The sequence below is a fragment of the Salvelinus sp. IW2-2015 genome, linkage group LG3 (genome assembly GCF_002910315.2).
Source record: "Salvelinus sp. IW2-2015 linkage group LG3, ASM291031v2, whole genome shotgun sequence".
Classification (NCBI taxonomy): domain Eukaryota; kingdom Metazoa; phylum Chordata; class Actinopteri; order Salmoniformes; family Salmonidae; genus Salvelinus; species Salvelinus sp. IW2-2015.
The window spans coordinates 30,416,164-30,428,011 of record NC_036840.1 but is presented as its reverse complement, the minus strand read 5'-3'; the positions used below and the strand labels follow the sequence as shown (position 1 = coordinate 30,428,011).

At 43.5% G+C, this 11,848-nt stretch overlaps 1 protein-coding gene across 6 annotated transcripts in view; it reads right to left on the bottom strand.

The window, feature by feature from the left end:
• The window catches only part of LOC111954376 (nuclear factor 1 B-type), a 114,686-nt gene that overhangs the window by 89,675 nt on the left and 13,163 nt on the right, over positions 1-11,848 (bottom strand). The window lies entirely within an intron of this gene.

Sequence of the window (11,848 nt, the reverse complement as noted above, 5' to 3'; positions counted from 1 at the left end):
TATTAAATAAAACCGGCAGGCAATCTTACATTGCCTAACATATTGGTCTTACTCAGCACACAATTTGAGCTTTTTTTCAACAAGGTCTTGAAAACATGAATTTGAATGAACGTTCTTACAGTCAAATACTGTTCAGTCCCCCGCCCCGTACATCCTTCATAAAGTAGCTCGCTGAAACGGCCTTGTAACCACCCCTCCCTCTCCTTCTCTGTCTCCACGGTGGAAATGGGATGTTGCTGCTAGCCTGCTACAGTGACATGTGGCTTTGTCCAACGGGCTAAGTGCCACGGCCAGAAGAGCCGCATGGACGCGGTTGATTATTCTTGGAGTGAAAAAAGTCGAAACTATAATTTTTTCTCTTCAGTGGTTTTCCCCATTCATAGTAGTTGGCACTGGCCTTTAAACCCTCTGCCACCGCCAGTCCTCCCACCCAAAACTCCTTTTCATTTCTTCTTTATCCAGCTCTCTCCATTTCATTCTCCTAACATTCCACTAGTTACTCTGTGTCATTTGGAAGGGCGGAGAGCGATGTCTGCACTTGCCCAGGCCCTCACACGGTGCCAAGTTGTGAACGCTTCTGCTTGTTGGCTTTCTCTCGAATGACTACTAAGAGATCACAAACTTGGGCAACGCTGTCGTGCGTAACTGTGTATAATAAAATCTGTTTTTCTGTATTTCTATGGTATGATGACTAAGAAGAAATAAGAGTGAAGTGACGTGTAATCATAGATGGACGACGAGGTGCAGCTGGGGTTGAGTTGGGAAAGGAACTTGTTGCAATGGTATGCCTAGTAACAAGGATTGATCAACACCAATGCAGGGACAAGACATCTCATGTCAGAAGCCATTACCGAACGTTAACAGTAGATCCAACGGTTCCCATTCAAACTAGATKTTTTCCCATAACAGTGCCCCCAGTAGCCTGGAGCAAACATAACGTTTGTAAACACTCAGGGGCGTCTAGGGACATTCTGATGGGGTAATAGTTTCAGAAGTAGGGGGTTGGAGGTTGGATATTTTACACAAAGAGTATTCAACTGTCTGAAGCCTGGAGAAAGCTGCAGCTTATCATTGTCGAACTACTGGAAATGTAGCCCTGACAGGAAACTTTTATCACCCCGCCCCCTAACTGCCCTCCCACTCTGCCGCCAAAGATCAGTTTGTCACATCTATCAACTGCAGCTGTGTGTGTGATTTCATGCTTTCACATGTACCTACACTTCCATGGGTCTGTGTAGAGCACGACTGAGAGCAAAGCTTAGAACACCTAAAAACGTTGTTCTGTTTTTTTAAGTCACAAGAACAAAACAAAACACTTGAAGAACGTAGAGCACACATTAACATTCCCATCCACAACAAACACAACACAGCCAACTTGTGTTAGCTTCCTGTGTTAATGCCTAGGCTTAAACTCAGCAGYCTAAAGTCCCCCAACTCTGCAGCCAGAGGTGGCGTCTACATCATCCAGTCCATGGTACTCAGCAGGCTGAGCATGGAGGCTCCCGGGCCAGGGGGTGGCTGCAGACTGCAGTGTGGATTGGCTGCAGCGCAGAGTGGCTGCAGCGTGGATTAGGGCCCTACAGTGGACCATTGTTAATTGGGCGCCATGTGTGAAAGCTACAGAGAGATTAGTTTGTACAGCTGCTGCCATTTGTCATAACTGCCCTTAACAAGATACACATGGCAGGCCCAAGTTTTGAACCAGAGACAGAGCTATGAGGGGAAAAAGCCTGGGGGACTACTAGTTTAAGAAACAGACTTCGGGAATAAGCAGATAAAGATCTGTTTCAAAATGTAGGGCTGGTTCGCCGGGAATGGTGATTTTGCCTCCTTCCTTGTTCGTGGTTTATCAACGCTGTTCTATCATAACATCGAGGTGGTTCGATGAACCACGATCGCGTGATGAGTAACTGAATACCTGTGTTAGCTCCCTCAGTTGATGCTTAGGCTTTAGCTCAGAGAGCTATATCACATGTATAGTCTCTGGGAGAAATGGCGGGGAATTGCCTCGACTAACTCTCCTCTCCTGTGATTCTGAGGCGCACCGTGGTCATCAACACAAACCATGCAAAACCATTTACTTTCATGACATCGTAAAATGAATTCTCTCTACTCTGACAGGTTGAGATATAGATAGATCAACTTGGACATCAGATTTGGCAAAATCCACTTGAATGGAGTTCAATGTTTCTTCTCCATCCTGTATATCTCAGGCTGTTACTGTAGCATCTGCCAGCCATTGAAGGGTTACTGAATGCCATTGGACTGGCCAAGTGGGCACCTTGAGTTAGCCTGCTGTTAAGAACCAGTTTGACCTCCATCAGTGTTTCCAACCAGCATCTCCTTCAACTGAAGCTAACGTGCACCAGCACTTAAGTGCACATTAAGCTATTCTTGGGGACATTCATGTCTGATTCAACCTTGAGGAATGGCTTCTCCTACTGGACAGGACGACACAACAAAAAAAGATGGCAGACTCTTCGACAAACACTCGATTGGTTAAATAGACTCCTTCAAACACACACAAGTGCGTGCATGCATGGTGCGTACACGTGGATGTCCAGGTGTGTGGTTAAAGGTAATTCTCGAAATCAGCACAGTCTTCACCCAAAAAAACAGCTGGAGTTCCATGCCAGGGGAAAAGACAAGGCAGGGAAGAGGGAAGCCAATTTGAGAAGAATTCCAGTTATCCAGTGCCAGGGCATATAGCCTTTCAGACAGAATCCGAGCAGCCTATCGTAACGAGGCCTCATTCCTCCTCATAAAATCACAGCTTTCATTAGAGAACTCTGTTAGCATAGCGACGGCCGCTTTAATCACCTCGCTCTGACGCCATTCCACTTGGCTTGTCAAAACACAGAGAGCGYTTGAACCGCATTTCATCATCTCTCAGTGACCTATCAGGACCTATCAGTGCTGATAATGGGTCTATTAAATATTTATCATATATATACACAATCACTCATGTTGTGGAGGAGGCAAAAGTGGATGTTTAGACTGAACTTATATCTGATGACAGATCAGATGTTATTTTCTTGTGTTTATTTGACTAATCGTGTATAGCATGCATGACCTCAGGTATCTATTCTCGGCTGGCATTCTTGGTTACACTTGAAAGAGTCGTTTTCATCAAATAAACCATTGGAATATTTGGTCAAATGTTAACTTACTGACTTTCTGAATTTCTCCCTCCTCTGCTCCGATCTCTCTCTTCCTGTAGGCTTAACTACCAACAGGAAAATCTCTCTCTCTTGTTCATTGTGTGTGTGTGTGTGTGTGTGTGTGTTGTGTGTTGTGTGTGGTGTGTGTGGTGTGTGTAGTGTGTTGTGTGTGTGTGTGTGTGTGTGTGTGTGTGTGGTGTGTGTGTGTGTGTGTGTGTTGTGTGGTGTTTGTTGGTGTGTGTGTGTGTGTGTGTGTGTGTGTGTGTGTGTTCGTGTGTGTGTGGGCTTGTGTGTGTCCCTCGCTGTTGTGAAACAGGATATGATTATCACAGGGGGAAAGTAGCTGTCCGACATACTCTGACACCTGTCGTTAGACTGATTGATTTTCTGCTTGTTTCCACCCCACAGGATGTCCAGATGCCGCTAGAACACGACAACTTCAGGGAAAGAGTCAATCATAGATTATCTGAGTATCTTTCTCAATATATTAATCGTTTCAATCATGTAGAAAAAATCTGTTGAATATACATGAATATGAGAGTCTTTTTGTGACGAATTTATATTTTTTATGAAAAATCTTGTCTCAAGAAACACTGAGCTTTCGTAGATCACCACCGCTTAACATATGAATCGTTTACCGCCGGATTTCTTGACGATTCATTTTGAAAAATAACAAGTGGATATATACGTTAATGGTTGCGTTTTACACATGGGAAGATTTGTTAAAGTTTTATGTCTCTTCCTACTGCTTTGAATTAAGGCTTCTAATGGCATCAATGACGTTGGGATGTTGGGTAATCACACACCGGTCAAATACACAGCTACACCTGTCTGCTGAGTTTGTTTTCTTAAAATCTTAATGTCGGGAGAGTGGTTTTAGTTCAATCTTAATGTCAGGAGAGTGGTTTTAGTTCAATTTAATGTCACAAGAGTGGTTTTAGTTCATTCTTAATGTCAGGAGAGTGGTTTTAGGTCAATCTTAATGTCAGGAGAGTGGTTTTAGTTCAATCTTAATGTCACAAGAGTGGTTTATAGTTCAATCTTAATGTCAGGAGAGTGGTTTTAGTTCAATCTTAACGTCAGGAGAGTGGTTTTTAGTTCAATCCTCATGTCAAGAGAGTGGTTTTTAGTTAAATCTTAACGTCAGGAGAGTGGTTAGTTCAAGTCTTAAGTCAGGAGAGTGGTTTTAGTTCAATCTTAATGTCAGGAGAGTGGTTTTAGTTCAATCTTAATGTCAGGAGAGTGGTTTTTAGTTCAATCTTAATGTCAAGAGTGGTTTTATTTTCAATCTTAGATGTCAGGAGATGGTTTTAGTTCAATCTTAATCGTCAGGAGAGTGGTTTTAGTTTCAATCCTCCATCGTCAGAGAGTGGTTTTAGTTCAATCTTAACGTCAGGAGAGTGGTTTCAGTACAATCCTCATGTCAGGAGAGTGGTTTTTAGTTCAATCTTATATGTCAGGAGAGTGGTTTAAGTTCAATCTTAATGTCAGGAGAGTGGTTTTAGTTCAATCTTAATGTCAGGAGAGTGGTTTTAGTTCAATCTTAATGTCAGGAGAAGTGGTTTAAAGTTTCAAATCTTTAATGTCAGGAAGAGTGGTTTTAGTTCAATATTAATGTCAGGAGAGTGGTTTTAGTTCAATCTTAATAGTCAGGAGAGTGGTTTTAGTTTCAATCTTAACGTCAGGGAGAGTGGTTTTAGTTCAATCCTCATGTCAGGAGAGGGGTTTTTAGTTCAATCTTAATGTCACAAAGAGTGGTTTATAGTTCAATCTTTAAGGATGTCAGGAGAGTGGTTTATTGTTTAAGTGCGCAGCAGACATCCCATGAGTGAGGAATGAAAAGTGGGCCTCTACAGGCATTGAGAACTCAATGGGGCACTAACTCATACCAAACACCCATTCCCAAGCCCCAGCCGCCTCTTTGACCCACAGGATGACATTATCCAGTGTTCCACCGGGGATTCACCCTGCAAACAACATGAAGTATACACACCTACCCCAACACACACACACATGTGCAAACACACGTGTAGGCACACACAGCTATGCACATGCACGCGCACKCACACACACACACACACACAATCATGCGCAAAAGCATACACACGCCCACACACACACGCGCGCACTCACACACAAACATTGTAATGGGTTGCCTTTTCTTTATCCGTCTCAAACCTGGCAACTCATTATAGAATGACAGGGAGTACTGTACTTGCAAACAAAAGAAGAGACTACCATCACTCTAGACCTCTGATCGGGCCTGTCCCGAATGAAAAGAGTCTAATGGGGAGCGCAGGAGGGGGTACAGAGAAGTTACCATCTCCCTGGCAACCTCCCCCGATTGTCTGGCCCTCACTCCCTGCCCCCCTCCCCCACCTCCACCCCTTTCTTATTTTTCCTTGGCGGTCATTCATGTGCTTTAGCTTGATGAAGGATGCACATTGGTTTTGCGCACTCTGGATCTGAAAGACACAGATGACATTAAAGGAATGCTTCTTCCATGCTTCTATTGTCCTCTGTATGTGAATCAAGGTCTTATCTGGCCAGTATTCAATGATCTACAGTTCTTCATCTTGCCGCTTCTCAATGTTCGTCTACATATCTCCTTCTCTCTTTTCATCTTCCTCTGTCTTTCCCTCCTGATCTTTTGCTCAAATCCATAATCCCTGCTGTCAGATAGGGCCTGGCAGGCAGACTGGCTGGTTGAAGAGAGGAGGAAAGAGGGTAGGACAGAAGAGATGAGATGAGAGGAAGGGAGTAGTGTAGAGTAAAGTAGAGTAGAGTAGAACAGAGCAGAGTAGATCAGAGTAGAACAAAGTAGAACAGAGTACAGTATCACAGAGTAGAGTAGAACAGAGTAGAGTAGAGCAGAGTAGAGTAGAGAAGAACAGAGTAGAGTAGAACAGAGTAGATTAGAGTAAAGTAGAGCAGAGTAGAGTATAGCAGAACAGAGTGGAGCAGAGTACAGTAGCACAGAGTAGAGTAGAACACAGTAGAGTAGAGCAGAGTAGAACAGAGTAGAGTAGAGAAGAACAGAGCAGAGTAAAACAGAGTAGAGTAGAACAGAGTAGAGCAGAGTAGAGTATAGCAGAACAGAGTGGAGCAGAGTAGAGCAGAGTAGAGGATAGCAGAACAGAATGGGGCAGAGAAGAGCAGAGTAGAGCAGAACAGAGTAGAGTAGAGCAGAACAGAGTAGAATAGAACAGAGTAGAGCCGAGCATAGTAGAACTGAGTATATCAGAGCAGAGCAGTGTAGAGTACAGCTGAGTAGAGCGGAGCAGATTAAAGAAGAGTAGAGCAGAGTAGAACAGAGTAGAGTAGAATAGAACAGAGTAGAGCAGAGCAGTGTAGAGCAGAGTAGAACAGAGCAGAGTAGAACAGAGTAGAGTAGAGCAGAGTAGACAGCACTTCGTTGGATAGGTAGTAGTGAAGGCTGCAGCAGGGTTTTCGTAAGCCAGGACAGTAAGGTAGTGTACAGTGTGTGGTTTGGGACAGGGGGTGAATGTACCCATTTGTCTTCATTTAGAAGGGCTGGCGGACAGGACGGGACTAGCTGGGAGGAGGGGGCGACACCAGCACTCCTGTCAAGTGGTCTCAGGGGGGTTGAAATGTATTAGGCTATTCTCACAAAGCCTGGGAAAGTCTGATGGCGCTGAAACATAAGGATACTGTAAAATAAATATATATATAAATATATAGATATAAATATATAATCATGTTCTAATTATATTTCTATGAGCTGAACCCACCGAAAAATGAATCTGTAGCGTACAAAACTGTGGAAACATCTATAAAAATATCTGAACTCCTTTCTCAAGCAGACAAAAGGCCTAAAGAGGCGCTAAAGGAGTTACAGAGCAAATGTTTTTTTAAAGTGAAAAGGAGTGATAACGTTGGCTGAGAAGCAGGCATCCACATAGGGCTGTGACCTCTACACAGAGTAGTCTAGTTTCCATGGAGATTTATGTACACAGTGCACACAAAAGAGGGCTAAGGAGGTAACATGGGCTGTTTAAGCCTTGAGGAGGGCTAAGGAGGTAACATGGGCTGTTTAAGCCTGGAGGTATTTGCCGGAGCAAAACCCTTCTACTAATGACATGCGGCTCATACTGAGTTGTAGAAGCCTGGTTTCAGAGCACCGGGGTTAGCATCGGAGAGAGAGCTGGAGGGAAGAAACGATTGTAGAAGAAAGCAAAGGCAGAGCAGGGAAAGATCCTACACATGGGAGAATGGAAAGAGGGTCGACCGGTAGCCTAGCGGTTAATTCCCATGCAGACTGTCCATGTGCCCTTGAGCAAGGCACTTAACCCTAATTGCTCCTGTAAGTCGCTCTGGATAAGAGCATCTGCTAAATTGCTAAAATGTAAGAAAGAAATAATGAAATCAATCAAGAAAGAAAGAAATCAAAGAGAGAGCTTTACCCGAATAGCCTAGAGTAACACCACATCATTTACACAGCAACAGGGTAGAAGAGAAGATTAGCAGAGGGAAGAGATATGGGGGAGGGACATTTAGCAGGAAGAGCAAATCAATAAAGTGGGCAGCAGAGCTGGGAGGGACTTGTTCTAAGTGGATTAGATGTAATGTGATCGATAGGTTATGGCTCCGAGTGAGGTATTCACTGCAGGCCCGACAGCATGCTACTGAGCATCACAGGGTTGTGGTTCACAATGAACAAAGCCTTCGCAGAATTTCTTGGCTAAATTCAGGACGAAGTTTCCTCTGTTACATTGGAACTACGAATAATTGCATTGTTGTTTAAAAAATAACTGTGAACCAACCATCTCTCTTTTACGATCAACATCGTGATACTGCACATAAAAACACGTTTCATCCAAAGGACAACCATTCTTATATTGACTCCACCGACGGAGACTACTGGAATAAGCAGACTACTGGACTGTACTAACAAAATAGCTCTTTGTCATCCTAACCACAACAAAAGACATGGAAAGGTGGTGTCCTTAACACTGTGGGTCTGCAACGATTTAGTTTCCCGCTACTGGCATCCTCCCAGCCATCCTTTTCTGGCTATGAGCCCTGGGRCTGAAGCAGCTGTCACAGGAGTCTAGGGGTGACTTGACGGAGAGTCAGAGAGGGGTGGGCGGTGTGCCGACCCACAGGGGCAACTCCTGGCGGAGGAGAAGAAAGAATGCAGGGAGGAGGAGGAGAAAAGGGAGGAGAGGAAGGAGGGAGAAAAGGAGGAAAAGGGAGAAGGTGGAAGGAAAAGAGGGAGGGGGGGAGGTCCTGAGGTCAAACTGTGACCCGGAGGTCCTGAGGTCAAACTCACTGCCCTTGACCATGCCTCAAATGCAGCCAGCTGGAAACCCAGAGGCACACAGCTCCAACCGCTACCCCACACAGTGCAGCGTGACCAGCCGGCCAATGACCAGAGAAGACAACCGACCAACATTGACACCACGCCAACCTGGGAGGGAACACCTGTCTTTTGTTGACTCTCCCACTAACTGAGTCAAAATCTGACAGACGGACGGGAGGACGAGCGCAGACTGAGAAATGGTGGTCAGGGGACCACTGGTGGTCTGTGAAGCACGACGGCTGACCCCAATTATCGGGGTCAAAGAGCAGAGGGCCTTACAGGTAGTCCCCCGCCACCCCCTTAGGCCAAAAGCCCCCCCAGTCCACCAACACGCTTTGGGGCCAACCGTGTATTTTCACAGATCTTTTTTGCTCAATTAAACTTCAGAAGACAGCCCGCCACATCTCTTAGCCGAGGTCAAGACACCAGGACTATAAGCGATGTCTGGCTCTCGTAAAACAGAGCCGTCGTTTTAACATGGCAGACTCTATTAGATCCAGGACCTATCAAGATTGTAAATTCTTTTTTTGAAGGAATAAATGGGGGAAGATTTTAAGAATGAAAACATAACAATGTTTTTACGGCCGCGTTAACTTTCAGCACCAGGATAACAGGGAAGGGAATTGACCCTTGGATCAACCAAGCCTGTTATTTTACTGGCTATGAGTTAAACTGTTTTTATCTTCAACATGGACTCGCAAATCACTGATTTTCTTCAAAGTAAAAAAAAAAATAGTGTGGGAAGATTTTCAACAAGAAAAATAATTATTGTTAAAGGATCTACATCCAAAGCAAAATGGGACAAGTTTGGGACACCAGTTCTACAGACATCAGTACTCATTAGTAGGTAAAAACTTTGGGAGGACCTCACCCAGTTATCTAAAAGAGAAGCACTCAGACAGCCCCTTCATGTATGAGACATTTCAATCATATTAAATAACTGGTCTTTTGAYGCTCTGAGTATATTTCAACAATAATGTTCCTCCTAGTCTAGAAAAGAGCTAAACACAGAGTAAAAAAGGGTATTCCAGGTAAGAGATAAATAGAGATAAATACTACATCAATAATGCAGAATCTACTGAATCCTCTTAGAAATCTGGCATTCAGAGCACGATAAAAATAAAAAAAATACATTAGTCATCCCAATCACTGTTTAGTTGCTAAAGGGACCCAGAGATTTTTAAGAAATCTCATGGAAATCACGAGCTTTGGGTTGAATAAATGAAATGCTCTCTTATTCTGAATATTTGAAGTCTACAGTTTTTCCTCGACAGTTCATATATGGTAAGCAAAATGTATGCTTGTGAAACAGTGATGACTAGTGAAATGAAACTGAATGAACAGAGGCCATATCTCCAAACATGTCCTGACAAATCAGACTGGATATTATAAAACATATTCTCTCTAGCCCTGGAACTTGATATGCAAAATATGATACCAAAAATCTTTGAAATTACAATACGAACCAGAAATGTCTGATGAACACAAGGTGGTTACTAGTTTTAGCATCTAGCAGCAGCGCATGGCGAAGGGTATTATGCCCATGCCAGTGAGTTTCCATTGAGAAAGACTGGCAGGTTGGCACAATGGCTTGCCCACTCCCTGCCCCCAACCCCCTCCCGTTGGCATTCATCTGGGCATGCACATGGGCGCTGCTAGGGCAGATTTTACCCAGCTAAGCGCGTCTATGCACGACAACAACGGGTTGAGAAGCCTCTCTAGATTCACCCAACTCGCTGAGCCAGCGACCTTTCTTTAGGCATTAGCCCGCAATGTTCATTATAGCTCCAACTCATGTTTTTATATACAAAGTAGCATTTCATTAACATTACATAAGAAGCTATTAAGAAGCAGATGGCACCACAACATTTCAGAGGGTTACTGTTTAAACCGATTTGAATGCAGATACATATTCAAGAATATGTCATTGTATAATTCACCTAYGAGAACACTAAAGTCTGAATGGCATACAATCTAAATCTAATAAACCATGGAGCATATGACATCGTTTTTTCCTAACGACTAACGGAAACGGCATATTCTGTTGAAGTGGGGCAGCAGCTTGTTACTATTTTCTTTGTGTTTTGTTTGTTTGTTTGTTTGTTGCAGAAGAACAAAAGCATGGCGGTCCACATTCTGCCACTGTCAGAAACTTTCCAGCGTGCCCACTGCATTGCGGAGGCCAACCAACGAATCAAAGGCACGCTGAAGCAGACAAAGAGGGTTTGATGCCAACCTTGGAAACTCTAACAACCATTACTGCCGTTTTCCCTGCCTGCCTGGCAGAGCGCAAACAAAATGGCACCCGCCTTGCACGCTACCACAATGTGGCGAGATTGTCTAGAAAGCTGGGCACTGGTAACGGTATGCCAAAACCGCCCTTGCGCTGTACTCGAAAACGTGTCCTACTTTTCGGGGCTATTAAAAAAACTGTTGGAAAATCTTTGAAAGTCTTGTTCAAAAGAAACGGCTAACAAAATGTCCGTCCTGTTGCAAATGACGATTCGATATGTGGTGTCTAAGCTACTCAAAAAAATGAATATGGTAAGCTGCCAATACAGGAAAGGCTGATTACCCTTTATCACTAGGGAAAAATATTAATAACGGAAAAACATATTTTCAAAGATTAGGATTCCCCAACTTGGCAACCATATGTACACACATCGCAAGTGGCAAATGCAACATTCAGACTTTAAAAATATATATAAATCATTCAATTAAATGACCTCAACCTGTGGTGTGCAGTATGCTTTGGAAATGATTATTCCTTACATATCAGCGGACCACATACGAGACATTTTGAGGTGTGCTCTCTGATACTATTCAACTGTGGCAGATGCAAACTAGACATGAGAATCAGCAGCGCCCCACAAAAGACACAAAAGAGGGTCTGATGCCAACCATGGTGCCAGTGGCAACCATTATTGTCTCTCTGCCGAGCCTTCTGCTTCCCCTGGTACTTATCAAACACAAAATGGAGGCTCTGCCTTTCATGACAATGAGCTAGCTAAACTGTCTGCGTTTCTTCTCCAACAGCCAATGTATTATYGTGGGTATCTTTCTGCATGTGTTGGCGTTATCGTTAGAGGATTTATTGTGGCCCAGGTTGGACAGGGAGTTTGAAATAACTTTAAAATGCACACTTGTAATAAAAAAATCGAACAAAATGTTAAGTAAATAGTTGTTAATGTAGTACAGAAAAGTTACAAGTGGCAAATACCTAAGAGAATTAATAACAAAACAACCAAAATTTGCCAGAATATATATTTGCAGTGCGGTATAGCAACGTCTTGTAAAATTATATATATTTGGTCTGAGAAAATGACTGTTCTTGATTGTTTCACCTTCTTACAACAATATAAAG